This window comes from Silene latifolia, chromosome 11 (genome assembly GCF_048544455.1).
Source record: "Silene latifolia isolate original U9 population chromosome 11, ASM4854445v1, whole genome shotgun sequence".
Lineage (NCBI taxonomy): Eukaryota > Viridiplantae > Streptophyta > Magnoliopsida > Caryophyllales > Caryophyllaceae > Silene > Silene latifolia.
The window spans coordinates 168,595,236-168,615,730 of NC_133536.1; the positions used below are offsets into that span (position 1 = coordinate 168,595,236).

The 20,495-nt window shown below is 40.1% G+C and overlaps 1 non-coding gene across 1 annotated transcript; it reads right to left on the reverse strand.

The window, feature by feature from the left end:
- Positions 1-14,447: 14,447 nt before the first annotated feature.
- On the reverse strand, positions 14,448-14,554 carry LOC141615641 (small nucleolar RNA R71). The gene has a single exon (XR_012530051.1). It is a non-coding gene; the product is annotated as a small nucleolar RNA R71 (small nucleolar RNA).
- Between the last annotated feature and the right edge of the window lie 5,941 nt (positions 14,555-20,495).

The window sequence follows — 20,495 nt, forward strand, 5'->3', positions numbered from 1 at the left end:
TGATCCATGGTTTCTGTCCAACCAGTTCTACAATGGGTTGTACGACGATCACAGAGCCATACTTGATGCATCATCTAATGGAAGTTCCAAGAGAACACTGACGATGATAAGGGATGGGCTCTTATTGAAGAGATGGCGAACCACTGTGCTAAGTATGGAAACCCGAGGGATGGTATTAGAACAATTCATGCAGTCGATAAGCAAGTTATGGCTCAACTGGAAGCCATGAATTCTAGGTTTGATAAGTTTGAGCTGCATTCTGCTGGGGAGCTTCAGACGGTTCATCTGCTTATTAGAGGGGAGACTGTTACATGTGAGAGATGTGGGAGCAACGACGGTCACACTGTTGTTGTTTGTCTTACGGAGAAGGAACAAGTCCTTGCTTTTCAACAATATAGGAAAGGAGGGGGTTTCTACTATAACAACCAAGGCGCAGTCCATCCCAATTTGAGGTGGACAAGTCAAAATGTGCTCAATCCTACCCATCCTCCACAGCAGCAACAACCGTATGCCCCTCCACATAAGACTCAACAAGGCTTTCAGAAGCCTCCTTCCTTTCCTACACCTAATCAAGGTGCATGATCCTCTGGTGGAGTAAGTGAGCTAGGTGAGTTAAAGACAATGCTGCAGTCTTTGACAAAGCAGTGGCAGCTGAGTGATCAACAAAAAGACGTATCAATCAAGGCACTTGAAACTCAAGTTGCCCAGTTAGCCGCGAACCAGTCCACAAGGAAACCAGGTCATTTACCGTCACAAGTTGACAAAAATCCACATGAGACGGCAAATTTAATTAATTTGAGGAGCGGTCGTTCATATGAGGGACCGAACATGTTGAAATCAGACCCGAGGAAGGAAATTATAGTTGATGAACAGTGTTCTAGCAAAGAAAAGGAGCTGACGACAAGGAAAGTACTCGATCGACTGATTACTGGGGGTCGATCGAGTGAATTTGCTGAAGAAAGGGCTCGATCAAGTAAAAATTCTACTCGATCGAGTGAACAGGGAAAAGATCTTACTCGATCGAGTGAATTTTCTACTCGATCGAGTGATTTTGTTGAAGAAACTACTCGATCGAATGGTATTTCTGGTCGATCGAGTAATGTATATAAAAAACAGCTCGATCGAGAGCCTGCTAGTGCTCGATCGAGTGAGAAATCGCCTGAAAACCTCGTTCGAGAGGAATGAAGCGTCCAAAGGACTTGGAGCTTGATCCGGCTGACACGTTGGAAGAGAGGAACAAGGGACTCGAGATACCCATCACGGGTTCCCTTCCCGAGGCGTTTGCAAAGTACTAAGGCTAATCAACAATTCGGCAAATTTGTCGAACTCCTAAGAAGCTTGCACATCACTGTGCCATTTGCCGAACTGCTGACACAGGTACCCTCTTACCTTAAATTTATGAAATAAATTTTATCGCGTAAGAGGCACATTAATGATCATGAGATGGTAGCTTTGACCGAGGTAGGGACAGCCCTAGTTCAGAATAAGTTACCTCCCAAACAGTCAGACCCGGGTAGTTTTTCGATTCCGTGTCGTATTGGTACCCATTTGATTGATAACGCGTTATGCGATCTTGGTGCTAGCGTGAGTGTCTTACCGTTGTCTCTGGCTAAGAGACTTGGTTTGACAAAGTTTAATTGCACAAACATGACTTTTCAGATGGTCGACCATAGCATATCACGGCCACTAGGTGTAATAGAAGACATACCTGTTAAGATCGGGAGGTTCTTTATTCCCGTTGACTTTGTTGTACTTGACATCCCCGAAGATGCCCATACCCCTATTATTTTAGGGAGACCATTTTTATTTACTGCCCGTGCAGTAATAGACGTCGGGGGCAAGACATTGACTTTTCAGGTTGGGGACGAGGAATTGATATTCCATCAATCTATGTTCCGATGGGCTCCCATGCAAGCTCAGCCTTGCAATGCCCTCTCTTCTACTAACCCTATTATTGACACTCCAAATGAAAATTATGAGCATTGTGCTGCTATTGTGACCCCTCCGCCTCAGGTTGAGAGCAAAAAGGAGGAAAGTTCATCTGTTTTCCTTGTTGCAAGTACAGATGAAAATAATGCAGGAGCTGTCAAAGGGCATTGTGCAATTAATGTCAGTCAAGGTGGGAGTGACAATGTTAAAGCCGGTGAGAAAGGAGTAAGGATGAGAAAAGTTGGCGCGCATGTGGACGTCAACTATTCTCCTCATAATGATTCAAATTCAAGCTCGTGGAAATTAAAGAGGACAATTAATGTTGCTGAGATGACGTCCTCTAGTCAGGAGCCCTCCAAGAGGCTACTGAATTGCTTTGAGAAGTGAGCGGGGAAATGCCCCGTGTACCAACTTGTATAAACAATTTTTAAATTTTCCGTCGAATTTCATTTATTGCTTTTAATTAGGACAATTAGAATTTAGACAATTTTTAGCGTAGATTAAAGACTATAGACTGTTACTTTGCAAAATTGGTATTTTAGGATATTTTTGCGAGTGTTTTTATGCAGGTTAGGGGAATTTTACGCAAATTCAAAGGAATAATGGCGAATTCAAGAGCTTACACGAGGAAAAGAGCTCGATCGAGTACTTTTTGTATTCGATCGAGTGAAATTTGTTCGATCGAGTGATTCCATATTACTCGATCGACTAAAGCTGAAAAGGGGAGTTCTCGATCGAGTAACTTTTTACTCGATCGAGTAGATGAATCCAGAAAGTCCTCGATTGAGCAGTGCTAAACCACTCGATCGAGTGAAATTGCAAGAGACACGCAAGGAGTTTTCCTTAACTTCCTTCTTTTTTTTTTGTTATTTCATTTCACCCCTAATTCTTTTCGACCCCCTTCCTCTTTTGTGATAAAACAATCCCCAAATCCCCCATATTTATTGCCCATTTGCCAAATCCGTCACCTACATTTTGTTACTTGTTAATTAATCGTCATAAGCCCTCTATTTTCCCCTTGATTCACGCCATTTTACACGATCACTTGGTGTTTTTAGGGTTTCGCGGCTTTTCTATTAAAAATCGCCATTGTTGCTTGTTTGTTGCCAATTAATTGCAATTTGTAGGTTCATAATCATCAAGTAAGTGATCCTTACACTTCTTTGCATTTAAATTTCATTTATTTTGCCTTTTATGAAGTGAATTAGGGCCTATGTTTCGATTTTCCGTTTTGGGTCGAAATTATCGACTATAATTTTGATTCAATGCTTAGTTTTGCTTACTTGATGCTTATTCCCATACCTCATTGATTTTTACATGTTTAAATTCGAATTTTAGCGAGAAATTTGCGATTAAGGGTAGTTTCAGTCGAAATTTTCGACTGTCACTTAGTCTGCACTGCTGGGTATGCTTAAATTGCTTCGATTGCTGCTTAATTTTGTGCATTTTTCGTCTGTTACCTTTCCCCTATCCCTGTTTACCCGCCACCATTCGAAATTTTTGAGGTCATTTGGGAATTTTCGGGCTCCAGTCGAATTTTTTGACTGTTAGGGAATTGTCATACTGTTTTTCACGTTATTGTCATGATGTTTAGCTGCTGTCTTCATATCAAATTCCCCTGCCCTATTTATTCAGGATGGATTATAGCTCTCTGCCCTCCACTAGCTCGACTTCTAGTCCATCATTGTCTGAGACGGTGGTCCCTGCTGTCACCACCGCCTCCACTTTTGTTAGTACCGCAGCCCCTGTGTTCTTAGTCTCTGCTGCTGGTACAATTTTTACGCCTGCTAGCACTGCTGCTAGCCCTATTTCAGCTGCCACCTTAGTCACAACCACCACCACTGCTAGCACTGCTGCTAGTCTTTCTTCCTCAGTGGTGGTCACAGCAGCCACAACCTCTACTTCAGCCACGGTGAGCACACCTGTGGCGGACTCACCAGCAGTTGCAGCTGCTTTACGGGCGGCCCTAGTTCCTCGTACCGTCACTGGACGGGCTTCTACCTCAGGTTCTAGAGGCCGGGGCCGAGGTCGTGGACGTGCTCGTGCTACGCCAGCTCCTAGTACTTCTACTTTTGCTACTCCTTCTGGCACGGTCACTGTCCGAGGGGACGACTCCCTCGATTCCCACCCTGAGTTCCCGCAGGTAATTTTCGTTAATGGTGTACATCGTAAGAGGTTTTATAACTTAGTCGGCTGTAAGTTTTTCCCTACCCGGTTCTTAGACCAGCCGGCACTTGAGAGGCTCGGTTTCTACGAGCCAGTTTGTGACCTTTTACGGGGCACGGGGATGGCCGGACTCATCACTATAAGTGGCCACACCTTTCTGGAGCCGAGTCTTGAGTTCCTCAGCTTCTTCACCTTCTCCTCCGGGGCACACGACGCTGTCCCCACTAGTCTTTCCGTGTCTTTCCGGTTATTCAACCGGACTTCACGGTGACGGTGGAGGACGTGCGTGACAGCGAAGAGGAGGCTGACGAGTAGCTACTCGTCTACTCACTTCCTCAGTTTTTTGGCTGGTTTGGGGAAGTTCGTGTTTTGTATGTACATCTCACTCTTTTATTTTTGTCTCCTATTTATTTTGTTATTTTTTATTCTTTATTGGTTGTATATTCCCGTTCCCCTGTATATATCTACTGGTGTATGCTGGAGGACAACGAGGGCGTTGTCCGTTTTGGTTTGGGGAGGGTATTGCATCCTTTTGACTCTGCATTTGCATTTGTTTTGCACTCACGTTTATTTATTTCAGCTTGCATTGTTTTTTTTATTTCATTAAAAATAAAAAAAAAAACCAAAAATTTCAAAAATTCAAAAATTTTCACGTTTATTTTTGCATATAGGTTGAGTCGGAACGGTAGATTTCCGTGATGATATTGCACTATAACTTGTCATTTTACTTGAGCCTTGCACTTCTGTTGATAGTTATTAGCTTTGTCATACGCATAGTCTATGGGTTTTTGTTCAAATGTAGCTGACTGTTTAGACTTGACCTGATAAATTGGCAACCTACTTTACAATTTCCGAGGTTTAGAGCCCATAACTGGTGACATTCATGACCAGTTCATTATCAATTGAGAGTAGTACTCCTTGCATAGTATGTTCATCATTTTTGCACTTTTATGACATTCGATTTCTTGTCAAATGCACACATTCGGGTTTGTGGTCGGTGTCACATGCAGGGAGGTGCTTGCAAAATTTTTCTTTTCCTTATATTTTTCACCCATTTAGCTCCACTTAAGCCAAAACTTGCCTTTCTGACCCATTAGCTACATCCCAAACTGAGCCTGCCTACTCAAGCTAGTTTAGTATGTCCTTTTGTAGTATATTTTTCGGTCTGCAGTTTGGCCCGTGTATTATTTGATTGGAGTTGGTGTAAATAGAGGAAGGAGGAAAAGAAAAGTAAATAAAGAAAAAAAAGATGAAAAAAACGTGAAAAAAAAGAAGAAGAAAAATGAAAAATTGAAAAAAAAAAAAAAAAAAAAAAAAAAAGAAATCACGTTGTACAGTGATAGAAAAGCCAGGAAGAATGAAAAGTTGAAAAAAATTGAGCTGGTTACTTAATTGAGTCCGTCTGTATTCATTTCTATCTTGTGACGGTCTCACTCCTCCGTTTTATCGCATATTTTTGAGGAGATTGTGTATGAGATTAGTGAGTTGTGTGCCAAATGAAGGGCACTTGTACTTTATTTTACAGTCAGTTGAGATTCGGATGCTTTTATATGGTCCTGTTAGGAACTAGCTTGACGCTTTTATCTCCACATTACCATAAATTTTTTTTCCTTTTCTCACCTGAACCTCACTATTCCCATATTATTTGTATGCCCTCGGCTGTGACGGACATTATTGGTTGGAATGTGTGCATTAGTATTTGAATCGTCTTTCATTTTTGTTGCATGCATGTTATGTAGGTCGCAGTTAGGTGAGTGACTGTTTCTCCTTCTCTCTTTTACATATAACATTCACCCTTTGCTTCATGAGAGAAGAGTGACCACGTGAGAGTCCGATTTTGTTGGTCTTGCAAGGTCGATAGGTTGGCTATATTTCTGAACAGCTTATAACTCGTTTGCGTATTGACTGCTTAGCTATGACTGTTAATTTTTGTTGCATTAAATTGGTTCAATTAGACAAGTTAAGCTACCTCTGAGTTTTCATTTCCGTTCCATTAGTTGCATTTTAGTTTACTCGAGGACGAGTTAAGATTCGGTTTGGGGAGATTTGATACGTGCATTTTGTATAGTCTTTTTAGCCTATTTTTGCACGTATTTCTATGTACTTTCATACTGTTTATATTGCATTTTCCCCCCGAATTGGCTACTTTGGTTCGTTTTGTCCGTTTTGTAGAAATGAACGCGAAAGTAGTGGAATCGTCTCATTTTCCGTCCTTTTTCCATGCATTTTGTGGAGACGGGATTTTCCGGAGTGAGTTCCTGCATTGGGAAACGTGAAGGCACGGTTTACGAGGCAATCGGGCACGAGTTTGGGCTGATTTGAAGGAAGAATACTTGATCGAGTGGTTTCTGTGGCCTTGGTTGATCGATCGAGTTGATTTATACTCGATCAAGAAGAGCTGGAAGAGAGGTTACTCGATCGAGTAACATTTGTGTTCGATCGAGTAGATTATCTGGAGTTTTACTCGATCGATTGGTTTCATACTACTTGATCGAGTGGTTTTTGCTTTCGTGGGCTTTAATTAGCCCGTGAACTTGTTTTAGTTATTGAACTTAGTTTATTTTGTATTTAAGCATATGTTAACTAGGTTATTAGCATCTTTTATCTCATCTATCATCTATTCTACGTTTTATCTATCATTTTCCAAGACTGCGTACTCTCTCTTTTCACTGTAACTTTATTTTCGGAGTTATTTCGCTCGGATTTGCTAGTTATTTACGCCGGATTCTTGCGATTGTAATCTCTTTCTCCCTCTTAATTTTAATCTTTCATTTGTTCATTTTAGTTACTTGTTTTGTCTCATTTAATTTCTGCCCTAATTAACTTTTTATGCATTTTTATTATTGTTTTATCATGTCGAATGCTGGTTATTTATTTGTTGTTAGTATTGATAGTATTAATAGCGATATGAGTAGCTAAATCTGTTTCATGTCGGGATTAGGGGATCTACGGTAGAAATGTGACGATGTAGTAAATAGGTTGGACGAATTAATTGTGAGATTATGTCACCATAGCAATATAACTGTATTTACCGACTTAGTTGAGTGCACGCTTCTGAGTCACCTTTTTAATATGGTTAAATTTAATCTTGGATCGGAAAATTGGACTAAATAGACCTGCTATGAATAGTAGACTACCCTGACGAGGACGGAAGTTAAGTTAGTCGAAGTTTAGGATAAAAAGTGGATCGGAAGGACCTTTCCATATCCGTCTCGCAGTAATTTATCTACGTTGTTTATAGTTGAGTCACTGGACTACCGTAGTGAACCGAAATTCTGACATGTCCCTTCTTCATTGATAGGTTATCATCTTTTTCTGCCTTTATTGCTCTTTTCTCTGCTTCTCTTCCTTTAAACCTTTTAGTTTAGAAAACCAATTTAAACACCTCTCATTTTGTGACCAAATAGACGGACTCTTACAGATATCTTGCCTCCCTGAGGAGATCGACCTGATTTCCTAGCTATATAGTTAGTTTAGTTAGTTATTTTTGATAGGTATACGACAGCCCTGTCAGAAATCGTCACCTAACAAACAATACTAATCACAAGCCATCACTAAGAACCCCTTAATCCCCAAATCAACCCAAATTAGGGCTTGCTTAACTTATAACAACAAATCGATAAAGCATGATGAATACTTATTACTGCGATAGACACGGAATACGAGATGCTAAGACTCATAATTGATCACCCTTAGGCTTGGAAATGATGTGGATGATTAGAGAAGCAGCAACGTAGTTTAGGTTTTAGTAAAAATGTTTAGAAAATGATTAGCACCCTATTTATACTTCTCTAACCATCTTAATCAAAACTGCGGAAAAACGACACGTCTGATCGGGCACTCGGCCAAGTACCACATATACTCGACCGAGTACATGCTACTCGACCGAGTATCTCACATACTCGGCTGAGTGCACCGAAGGCATTAGCCTATCTCAAAACACTCGATGACCCACTCGGTCGAGTACGGCCTACTCGACCGTGTTCACTATACTCAGAAATCTGTGGTATTACAATCTTCTCTCCTTAAAAGCGAACTTCGTCCCCGAAGTTCACACCCATACATGTACAACCATGCATAAACCAGACGACTAACCACACAACTCGAAAAGAACACCAACCCTACCCCCAAACATAACCTAACTATGATCAAACAACCCGGACAACAACTCAAAACTAACCTCAAAACTGCCCAAAAACGCATGCGATCATCTCCTACCTCCCTTAAAAGAAAAAGGTTACGACCCCGTAAACAAACATACCCGATCAAAGAGATGTGGATAATGCTCCCTTATTTTCTCTTTCAGCTCCCATGTAGCTTGTTAAATATTATAGTTAGACCATAACTCCTTAAGCAAAATGGTTTCACTACTACAGATACAGGCTATAACAACGGTCAAAAACCGTTGTTATATAAAAAAGCGGACGTTGTTAATGCGTCCGTTGTAGAAGGTTTTAACAACGGTTGGCTTACTTAAGGAAACCGTTGTTAAAACTATTAACCACGGTTTTATGTATAAAAACCCGTTGTGGAAAGTGTGACACAATTTTGGGGGGAAAGTTATAACAACGGGTTTTAATATACAAAACCGTTGTTATAACTAAAGACAACGGGTTGTTATAAAATAACCGTTGTTGTTTGTTCTTAAAAAATAAAAAAAAAATTAAATTAAATATTACTAGATGCATGCATAATTACGGCCTGTTAGAATTCCGATGCATGCATTATTACTGACATCACTGTACATATGAACGGATAATATGGAATTAGAAGGGTTAGTAAACGGATTTGAAGGAGCATTATTGAGAGATATGATGATGATTATGGCACAACTTCCTAACATATTTATTAATTAAAAAGCAATTAACTCAACCCACACACATTGCTTAGTATAAATACATTGCATATCTCAACTAACATTTCCATTATTATCTCATATATTCATCTCCAAACTCTAACTATTAAAACAAACTCTACTTAATCTTTCAAATCAAACTCAAAAAACTCTAACAAAATGAATGATTTCATCCTAAAGACTCTTACCATGATCGAGAACAACAACAACTTCATCCGCCGGTTCCTCCATATTGAGGAAAGTTTCAGAGCTACCTTGCGGAAGCTCGAACCGCATCAAGCACGCCAAAGAAGATGGCTTGACGGAGCAAAGAACGATTTGCGGCTATATGACGATATAGCAACTCCTGAACGGAACCTCCAAATAGCCAAGGAGGAGAGGATGGATACGATAGAGCACAATAAGATCCTCCATGAAAATATAAGAATTGCATTTTTACATATGTAATTTTTTTTTTTTAATTTATGTATTTATAAATATATATATATATATTAATTATGTTTATCTTACTTCTTCATCTTGCTTCTTCATTGTTTTAGTAACTAATTATGCGAACAATACTTAAACAAATAACATAATGGTCGATAAAAACACATATATGCAAAAGAAATAAATAGAAAAAGAAAATAATGACGATGAAACTAACAAAGGATGGCGAGATTTACCTGATAAATACAGAACGTAATAGACGATGAAATCAACAGTGACGGCGAGAAGAAGTGACGATGAGAAAGTGAGAAAGAGAGAAAGAGAGAAAGAGAGAAAGAGAGTGTGTGTTTTGTGTTTGTTTGTCTGCTGTGTTTGTGTTTGTGTATTAAGGGTTGTGTTTTGTGGCTGCAGCAGACTTCTGTTTGTGTGGTTTATACAGTATGGAAGGTATTGACAACGGTTATTAAACAACAACCGTTGTGAAATATGTTTTAACAACGGTTGTAAAAAACACCCGTTGTCAAATATGTTTTAACAACGGGTTTCAAAAGTAACCGTTGTGATTACTTTTCACTAACTTTGCGCCAATTTTGCGCCAAATTATTAACAACGGTTTTGCATGTGTGACCCGTTGTTAAAACTAATAACAACGGTTTTTATAACCATACCCGTTGTAATTTATTTTAGTAAAATTCGCGCCATACATTCTACAACGTCTATTGTGATTTTCGTGAATAATCGTTGTTAAAGGGGCGTTGTAGTTGATTAAATTTGTAGTAGTGTTTCACTGTTCCTTGTCTTATGCACCTTATGATCCAATATTTCTTTTGGCACTTCCACATATGTAAGCGCCTCATCTAGCTCGATATTCTAGACCTCAAGCACATGAGACGGATCACTCACATAATTTCGGAGTTGACACATATTCAACACATTATGCACCCGATCAAGAGCTATTGGCAAAGCTAGCTGATAAGCCACTTCACCTATCCGATACAAAATCTCATATGGCCCTATAAATTTCGGGCTCAACGTCCCTCTCTTGCCAAACCTCATAACGCCATACATGGGTGAAACTTACAAAAGAACTTTGTCACCCACTTGGAACTCAATGTCCCTCCGATGCAAATCGGCATAACTCTGTTGCCGATCATGTACCGCCTTCATCTTTTGTCGAATCATATGTACTTGCTCAACGATCTCTTGTACCATTTCTGGTCCCAAAACCACAGCTTCAGCACTATCATCTCAACACACTAGACTCCTATAATTCCTCCCATACACTACCTCGAATGGTGTCAACCCAATACTCGTGTGATAGCTGTTGTTATATGAAAACTGAATCAAATCAAGTCGATCTTCCCAACTTCCACCAAACTCCATCACACAAGCTCGCAACATATATTCTATGGTCTTGATGGTTCTCTCAGTTTGAACATCTATCGCAGGATGGAATGTCGTTCTCATCTTTAAAGTAGTCTCCATCAGATCCTATAACTCTTGCCAAAACCGCGATATAAACCTCGCATCACTATCCGACACAATATCCTTTGGTACCCCATGTAGTCTTACCATATTCTTCTTGTATCCATTAGCTAGATGAATCTTACTTCAAGTATCTTTCATTGGAATAAAATGAGCTGACTTAGTTAGACGATCGACAATCACCCAAATCATATTATTACCCTGCCGAGTTCTTGGTAATCTCACAATAAAGTCCATAGAAATAGACTCCCATTTCCACTCAGGTACCTCAAGTGACTGAATCTTACCTTGCGGCCTCCGCTGCTCCCCTTTGACACTCTGAAAAGTCAAACACCTAGCCACGAACTCCGATACCTCTTTCTTCATTCCGGGCCACAAAACGTCATCTTCAAGTCCTTATAGAGCTTGTCACCTTTGGATGCACCGAATAAGGAGTGCAATGAGCCTCCGTCATAATCAGTTTCTTTAACTCGGCATCATTAGGCACACACCACCTCTCATCGAATGAAACACTCCCATCTGTATGGATCGAAAATCTCAAAGTGAAACTCAAATATCTATCGATCCCTTTATCCATCATATCCATTTTTGTGCATGGTAGAGAGGGGGCGACCCTTCTTCTTGTCTAGGCAAGAGGGGGAATTCCGCGATCCTCCAGTTTTTCTAACGCCATAGGGAGCCTACTCTTGACAAAAGCATTTAACGATTGAGGACAAAGGTACCCTAGCTTGACACAACTTGGAGGTGATTTATTGGTATCCTTCTAGGCTTAGTAGTTTGAACAAATTGCATCTATGAAGGATTGTGTACCCTTGAATTGCTTCCCTTGTAGATAATTTCCGCCACTTAGATGAGGAAAGTGGCTATTCTTTTGTAGATGCATCCATTATGTGTTTTTGTGTGCTTTAATGTTTGGATGTGTCGCCATTTTGGCAAGACCCACCTTGCCTTGCAAGAAGGCATCCTACCTCATGGTTGTCTTGTTGTGAGTTGAAGGGGCGGAGTGAGACCCGCTAATTGTCTCATATCGGCTATATTATTAGGATAGGTTAGTATTGGTCCTAGTCTTTGTCACCTCCTTACTCGGGACGAGCAAAGGTTCGGTTTGGGGATATTTGATGTGACCATAATTGGCGCATATTTAACCCCCGAATTAGCCTTGTTTCCATGCTTTTTAGTGCTTATTTGGGTCATTTCTTATCTTTAGTTCTTTGTTTTGCATATTCTTTGAGATTTTGATCCCTTGGTAGGAAAGGAGTAAGAATCTTGCATTTTCATGGCAAAACGAGACTAAATTGATCGAATTCAATGACCAAGCATCAAGGAGAGACAAGATTAGAAGGCCTTTGTACATATCATAGTAGAAGAGCAATGTTGAGGAAAGATCCTTGAGTCCCCAAGGAAATCCCCAAGGAATTTATGAAGAAAAGGGAAGAAAAGAAGAAGTTACTATGCTGACTGACAATCCGAGCGGATTGCCAGCAATCCGCCCGTCCAGCCCTTGCACAATCCAAGCGTCCCGTACCTGAATCCGCTCGGATTCCCCCTCAACAATCCGTCCGGATTCCCCAGAATCCGCTCGGATTCCATCGCCCAAATCCGGCCGTCCCGACCTTATTCCGCCCGGATTTCTTCACAGCACGGATTGCCTTCTTCAAGCTACGAAAAGAGAAGCCCTTCTCTCAGAAAATATCGGGTCCTCCTTGCTCAACTTAAAAAGTGTAATTACTAGTTTAGCCCTTAGTTAACCCTAATGCATCCTCCCTAATTTTCACTATAAATACCCCATTAGGCTAATTAGAGGAGTATGTTCTGCTTATCAATAATTAGTGTAGTTAATATCAATCAAAACTCTCTTTAATATTGTAATCAAGTATTAATCAAGTTTTAATCCAAGTTTTAGTTCTTTAATCTCTCTTTTGTTCATCCTTTATTTTGGGTAATTGAAGATTATTTGGGTTATTATTGGGAGATTGACAACCTCTCAATCTAGCATTCAAGTACTTCTATTATTCTTGCTTTATTATTGGAATCATTAGTAGGTATAATCTCTTAATCCCTTTTTAATTATTGTTAATTACTTTCATTTATTCATCATGTTTCATATTGTTAGTATGATTAACAACCTTGCTAGCATGATCAACATGATAATGAGTGAGTAGTCTCTTAGCTAGGGTTAATGGGTGATTAGGGGAAACCAACATGGGGAATGATTCATGCTTAAATTAATATGCTTTCATGCTTTATTTGCTTGCTTGTTTTGATCCCAACTCATGCACATGTTATACTTGATGAAATGCTAAGCCTATGAATCCTTGCATTTACTATAATCTCCTATCTTTTCAATGAGGCTTGTAAGACATAACCCAACTCGAGTCTCATTAGACCATGCATGTTGTTGAGTAGGGAAGATTAAGTCGACTTGTAGGTGTTGTACAATCTAATCGATTCGGCTCCGGGACCCAAACTTTCCTAGGATTGTAAGATATAACCCAACTCAATCCATCACAACAATAATTGCTTGCTTATAATTTGAGAACATGTTTGTATGATCATATCCCATGATTCCCCTATGATCCCATGACACCCTAGTGCCTTTAATCAATTGTTTACACCCCTTTTTATTCATCTTGCTTGTTTATTTTCATTGTTATTCTAGTTTAGTAACCTTCTACATCAACCCAATTTGTGACACCCCTTAGACACCGCTAGTTACAATAGAAATCTCATTTCAACTCCCGTCCCTTGGGATCCGACCTTTACTTGCCTCTTTACTAATTGTAGAGTTGCTTGTTAAGCTATAAATTGTGTTTTGATTCGACCGTGACCAACGACCACATCTATTTATTTGTGAATACGAAACGGACCGATCAAAAATGGCGCCGTTGCCGGGGACGGTGTTTGTTTGACTTAGATTTCTTTTTATTGTTATTAGTTGTGTCTTTCTTCACCTTGAGGAAGTAAAACTCCTCAAGGTTTGTTCTAATTGTTTTTGAGTTGTTTGATATTTTGCATGTCTAGAAGGTTACAAAGTGATTTGTTACCTTTTGACCGTGAAATCGAAAGAACCTTGACGAACAATAAGAGACTTGTTAGGAGGAATTTGAGAGGTGTTGGTGAAGTTGTTCAACCCACTAGTGAGTTTGTCAATCCTTTCGCAATAGAAGGAGAAGAAAACCCATTACACAATACCCCACAAAATCCACCTACAATGCCAAAATTCTCGTCACACTCCGTACCCACCGAGGATAATCTACCAAATGGTACTCCTACACCGCAACATCTCACCGGAAATTTTATTGCCAAGTCCGCCTTCATCCAACTAGTTGAGAGGAGCCAATTTGGGGGGATTCCTAGTGAGGATCCTCATTCTCATATGGAAACCTTTTGCGATTATTGTGATGCTATCTCTCAAACGGGCGTGACTCAAGACCAAATTAGATGGGTCTTATTTCCTTTTTCCTTAATCGGCACCGCAAAGCAATGGTTGAAGGGCCTTGATAAGGCCACCCTTGGAATAGATTCTTGGAAGAAGTTGGCTCTAGCTTTCTACAAAAAATTCTACCCACCGGAAAAGACCAACATGCTAAGAGCTCAAATTACGGGTTTTAAGCAAAGGGATGAAGAGTCTTTGTATGAATTTTGGGAGCGGTTTAAAGGTATTTGTCGCTCATGTCCTCACCATGGACTTAGCGAATGGTTTTTGGTGCAACAATTTTGGAATGGTTTATATGAAGATTCTAGGAACATTCTCAATATGGGATCAAATGGAATATTCACCGAAGTTGATGACAATCAAACATGGAACAAGATTGAGGAAATGGCGGTCCATAACTCACAATATAGTAGACCTCGCAAGGCTACAAGAGGAGGAAGGCATGAAGTGGACTCCGTTACTCAATTGGGTGGTCAACTTAGTGCTCACATTGACACAATCAACTTGAAGTTTGAACAAGCTATGGCTAGACTTGAGGAAAACTCAAAATCATCGAAGCATCATGTCAATGCCATGACGGCATCCTCATCAATCCCATGTGGGATATGTGAGAATTGTGGAACTTTGGGTCATGACCCAAGTGAGTGTAGGGGAACAACCGAACAAGTTAATGCTTTCCAAGCTTACAAGAGTGGTACCCCTTATTCCAATTTTTACAATGAGAACACCAAGTTCCATCCAAATCTCTCATACAAAAGCCAAAATGTTCAAAACCCTCAAGCAACATACACTCCACCACCCATGAGAAACCAAAATCAAAGACCCTTTTACAATCAAAACCAAGGTTACCAAAATCAAAATCCATACAATCACCAAAATGACCAAGGTTTTGATGTCCAAAAAGCGGTCCTCCAAATGCAAAAGAATCAACAAGAATTTTTCACCCAAATGCAAAAAGATAGCCAAGCAAAGGAAACCACCATCAACAACATTCTAGCTCACACCAATATGTTGGAAACACAATTGACTCAACTAGCATCTTCAAGCTCACAAAGACAAAAGGGGCAATTACCACCTCAAAGTAATCCCCCTAGACATGAAATGGTTAGTACCATTCACTTGAGAAGTTTTACAAGGTATGAAGCATCGAAGAAGCAAGTTGAGGATGAAGTTGTGGAAGCTAGTGAAAAGGAAGAAATTGTGCAAAATTCCAAAGATGGAGAATCAACAAAAAAAGAAAGTTCAAAGAAAAGTGAAGACAAGGCCAAAGAGAAGGAGCCCATTGTGATTAAACTTCCTTTTCCAAGTCGTCAAGCCAAGCCCAAATTTGATGATCAACTTGGAAAGTTCATGGAAATTGTGAAGAATTTAGAAGTCTTAATTCCTTTCACGGAATTAATCAATCACGTTCCAGCCTATGCGAAGTATATGAAAGATATCCTCACAAAGAAGAAGTCGATCCGGAAACTTGAGACTATCGCCTTCACTAAGGTGAGTAGTGCAATACTTTAAGGGAGTTCACCTCCAAAGTTAAAGGATCCGGGAAGCTTCTCAATACCGTGTACCATTGGCGACACAACGATCAACAAAGCCTTATGTGATCTAGGGGCTAGTGTGAGTGTCATGCCATACTCGGTAAGTAATAGGTTGGGGATGGGAGAGCTTAAATGCACCAACATCACACTCCAAATGGCCGATAGATCGACGAAGACACCGTTAGGGATATGGGAAGATGTCCCCGTGCGAATTGGGAAGTTTTTCATCCCGGTGGACTTTGTCATTGTTGATATGGAGGAAGATTCCAACATTCCAATCATCCTAGGAAGACCTTTCCTACACACTGCCGGTGCGGTGATTGATGTGAAACATGGATAGCTCACTCTAGAAGTGGGAGATGAAAGCATAACTTTTAATCTTGACAAGACTATGAGAGCTCCTCGTTTGCATGAGCCGTGTTTCATGATTGATCATTATAGACGAAAAGATGAAAGGAAGAAATCGGAACTCCAATGGAGGAAGAAAGTTGAAGATGCTCCATTCAAAGAGCAAGTGAATTATGACAAGGAGAGCTTGCAAAGCTCATCAAAATCAACCAAGGAAGAAGAGGATGGCCTCATTGGCCAAGAGAAGAAATTGGGAGAGTTGTCTCCATCTAAGCAAGAGATTTTCAATGATCAACTCAATGAAGTTTGTGGTCTTTGGGACGACGAGTTTGAAGGGATTTTTAATCCCTACATTGGGCATGCCATCGATCATGATCAACAACAAGGGCCACGGTCTATTGAGGACCTCTACCATAATAATGAACAAGCTTTTGATTACTTTTTCAAGGTGTTGAGCAACATCAACAACACCTTGAACATGCCCCCTTGACATCTCATCAAGAATGAGAGTTTGGTGGAGTCCTCCCTAAACCACCACTTGTAAATATTTCTAACTCCCTAACTTACATTTCAATTCTTGTATTGCATTTTTGTCATCTTTGGATTTTTATTTACTTTGATCAAAATAATTGTCATGAAAGAGAGAAGTGAGGGAGGGACTAACAATTTCAATTGATGTGTAGTGCTTTACCTTAGTGTGGGGATGGCAATTGCCTAGGCTATCTATGCCTTAGTAGTGCCCCCACAAAGAAGAACACAAGACTTGAAAGAAAGAATGGAAGAATGATAAAGGGAATGCGCTGTGCACGGGTGGAACTGAATCCGTGTACACAGAGGACGAATCCGAGCGGATTCCCAAGAATCCGCCCGTCTTATGCAATCCGAGCGTCCTACAGAAAAGACGCCCGTCCTGAACGGAGCTGAATTTTGAATTTTTCTTGACTGTTAAAGAATCCGAGCGGATTCCTGAAAATCCGCCCGTCCTGCAGAATCCGTCCGTCCTGGGGAAAAGACGCCCGTCTTTGCAGCTGAGAAAAACAAGCAAATTTCTCTGGACAGAAATCCGTCCGTCTTTGGAGAAATCCGCCCGTCCCGTGTTCAGCAAATCCGAGCGGATTGTACCAAATCCGCCCGTCTTTAGGCGAGCTTTTGCAAAGGTAGAAGGAGCAGAATCCGCACGGATTGAGCCTAATCCGCACGGATTGCCCCTGCAGTTTTGAAATTCTCGGTTTCTTTATAACCCCTCCCACCTTCATTCATTCATTCATTCATTCATAAACACTACCCACAACATCAAAACCCTCATCCCCTCCATCATAAAAACAAAAACCCTCAACAACATTCAACAAAAACAAATCAAACCACCCTTCCAACAACAAATTAATCACTCCTTCTTCAACAAAAATCAAAACCAAGAACAAAATCTTCAACCTTTGAGTCGATTTTTGTTTTCATAAAGGCAAAGCCTTTCACCTTCAAATCGATTTGGGCATCCTACAAATTGAAGATTTTTCACTCTTTTCTTGGTTAAGCTCATCAATGGCAAGGACTAAGGGTGCAACAAAGGCAACAAAGGCACCAAAGGCTAAGGCACTCTCACAAAGGCAAAAGGCTCTTCAAACAAAGAAAGTTTTGGCTATGGTGGTGGCAACACCAAACTTGGAAGTGCAACAACAACAACAACCTTCTATGGGACCATCAACACCTTCTACTCCGGTAATTAATCAACTTTTGCATTATCCGGAGGTAACTTTTATTTCCGATACCCATAGAAATACCTTTGTCAAGTTTGCTATGAAATCTATTCAATCCACCAAATTCATATGTAAAGATGCCTTGGAAAAATTGGGTGTTCTTGAACAAACAAAAGCCTTTTTCAAAGCCATGGGGTTGGAGAAATTGTTTGAAACAAAGGAATTGACATACCCCTCCCTTGTCTTGGAATTCTTAAGTTCTTTAAAAGTCACCAAAGTTGAGAATAGAGAAAATCTCGAGTTTCGTCTAGCTAACGTGAGTAGACGCATTACCTTTACGGAATTGGGTGAAATTTTGGGTCTTAGTGATGAATCAAGTTATCTTAAGCATTATGGAAAGTATGACCCCGAGCCTCTTTGGGAGGCAATCTCCGGGAAGAAATTTGAGGATTTTCATGCATGTCGTGCTCTTTTGCTCCATCATCCGGGTATAAGAGTATGGCACAAGGTTGTGGGAAATACCATAATTGCTAGGAAAGACACCAATCATTTTACAAGACTTGACTTTATTCTCCTTGAATCGGCTTTGAATATCGGAAGAATTCATACCAAGCCTTACAATTCTTTGAGGCTCTTGGTAGAAAGTTGGCTTAATGTTGATAATGGGAAGAAGGGCACAACCGTTATTGTCAATGGCGGCCTAGTCACACTCTTATTGATATGCATATTATGATTCACAAGTTCAAGTGGGTTGCTCATAACCCCCTTGACACTAAATATGATGGTTAACTAGTGAAGCTAGATCGTTCACCTTGCCCTCGAAGATATGTCGCCTAAGCGTCCACCAGACCAATTATCTACTTCCCCTTTCCGAAGAAGCCGAGTATATCATTCAACAACAAAAGGGTGATCTTGAAGCTCCCTCCTCTTCCATTGTCATACCACCTTACCCCTTTGAGTATGAAGAGTTCAAACCGGAAGGAATTAAAATTGGGAAAGACTATGTGACTCTCCTCATGCAAGCAATGCACAAGCAAGCCCATGAAGATCGGAAAAATGCGTATTTGGCTCAATATCCACCCCTCCTACATCTAGCTAGGCAAGGACTCCTTGATCCATCTTGTCCTTTGCCTAGTTGGGCGGATAGAGAAGTCTTATTTCCGGGTGCATCTAGGGACGTGGTGGGAGACAATGAGGTTGTTGGAAATGATTAAGAAGTTGATGATAATATTGAGGAAGAAGCAAGTGAAGAAGAAAGGGATGGTGAAGAGGAAGATGAGGAAGAAAGTGAAGAAGCAAATGACAAGGAAAGTGGCAATGTGACCACTTCTCATGAGGGAAGTTGTAATGATGATAGCATGATGGAAGACTAGCAAGCCTTGGAGACTCCTACACTCCCATGGTTTGTCTATATCTCTTTGTATTCTATTTAATTTTGATCATTGTTGGAGTAGTCCTAGCAACATCAAAGGACTCACACCTCGGTACCATTGAGGTGTTCTTATTTTATTGTTCCCATTTGTAAAATCCAAAATGACAAACTAGTTTCATGCATAAGCATAGTGTATGCATGAACTATACCCATCCTTGGACATTAGCAATAGTGTCTCACTCGGTTTGGGGAAGTTAATGCATACGCAACGGGAGGTAATCTAAATTATCCTCTCCGTCATAACAAAAACCATGCATCATGTAGTGTAACTTAGTGTAGAATTGCATTTAGTGTAGAAATCATGCATCATCTTTGCATAATTTCCATCATTTTGGCCATTGAGGACAATGCCCATATTAGTGTGCGGATGGGAATTCTAACATTTAACTAAAATTTCAAAAATCATAAAAATTGAAAAAAAATTGAAAACCCAAAAACAAGTTCATTTCCTTTGTATATATTGTTTTGTATATATTGTGTTTGTTCATCCTTGTTCACATTGATTGACTACGCCACATCCGAGACATGAGGATATTGAAGGCCGCATGGTATGATCTTTCCAATCTCCTTTTTCCTCTTTATGTTAATGACTATGTGGCTTCATTTTGATTGATGCGGTAAAAACAATGTGAAATTAGGATTGCATTTAGATTGTTTGTCATATTAGTTGGTAGAATCATATGCATTAGGATGTTTATATGTTAGTTGCATCATGGCATGTAGTTGCATGTTATAAAAATTTTGCCAAAACTGTCTACTTGGGAAGCTTGACAAGTGTATATAGGCCATAGTAGATGCCCTTTGTTCTTAAGACTTTGCTTGTTAGAATATTTGTAAAACACCCTAGGATGTGTCATGCTAGTATCCTTTGACCCATGGTTTAAGGCCGAGTCAAGAGTACCTTGTGGTGTGATAACTCCTTGGCTACCGTTTATTCCAAGGTGACCCTTGAAACCATGCATACAACCATCATCCATGTTCTACCACATTTTTGTCATCAAAGGGAATGGGCACAAAAAGAAATCAATTTGAGTTCAATGAAATGAAAAGTGAAACAAAGTTTGCAAAAATGCATCAAATGAAAAGAGGAGCAAAAATAGAACTCCTAAGCTTCAAATACAAGGCACCCTCGTTACTAATTGGGGTGACTTTGAAAATGTTCAAAAAGAAATGCAAAAAAAAAAAA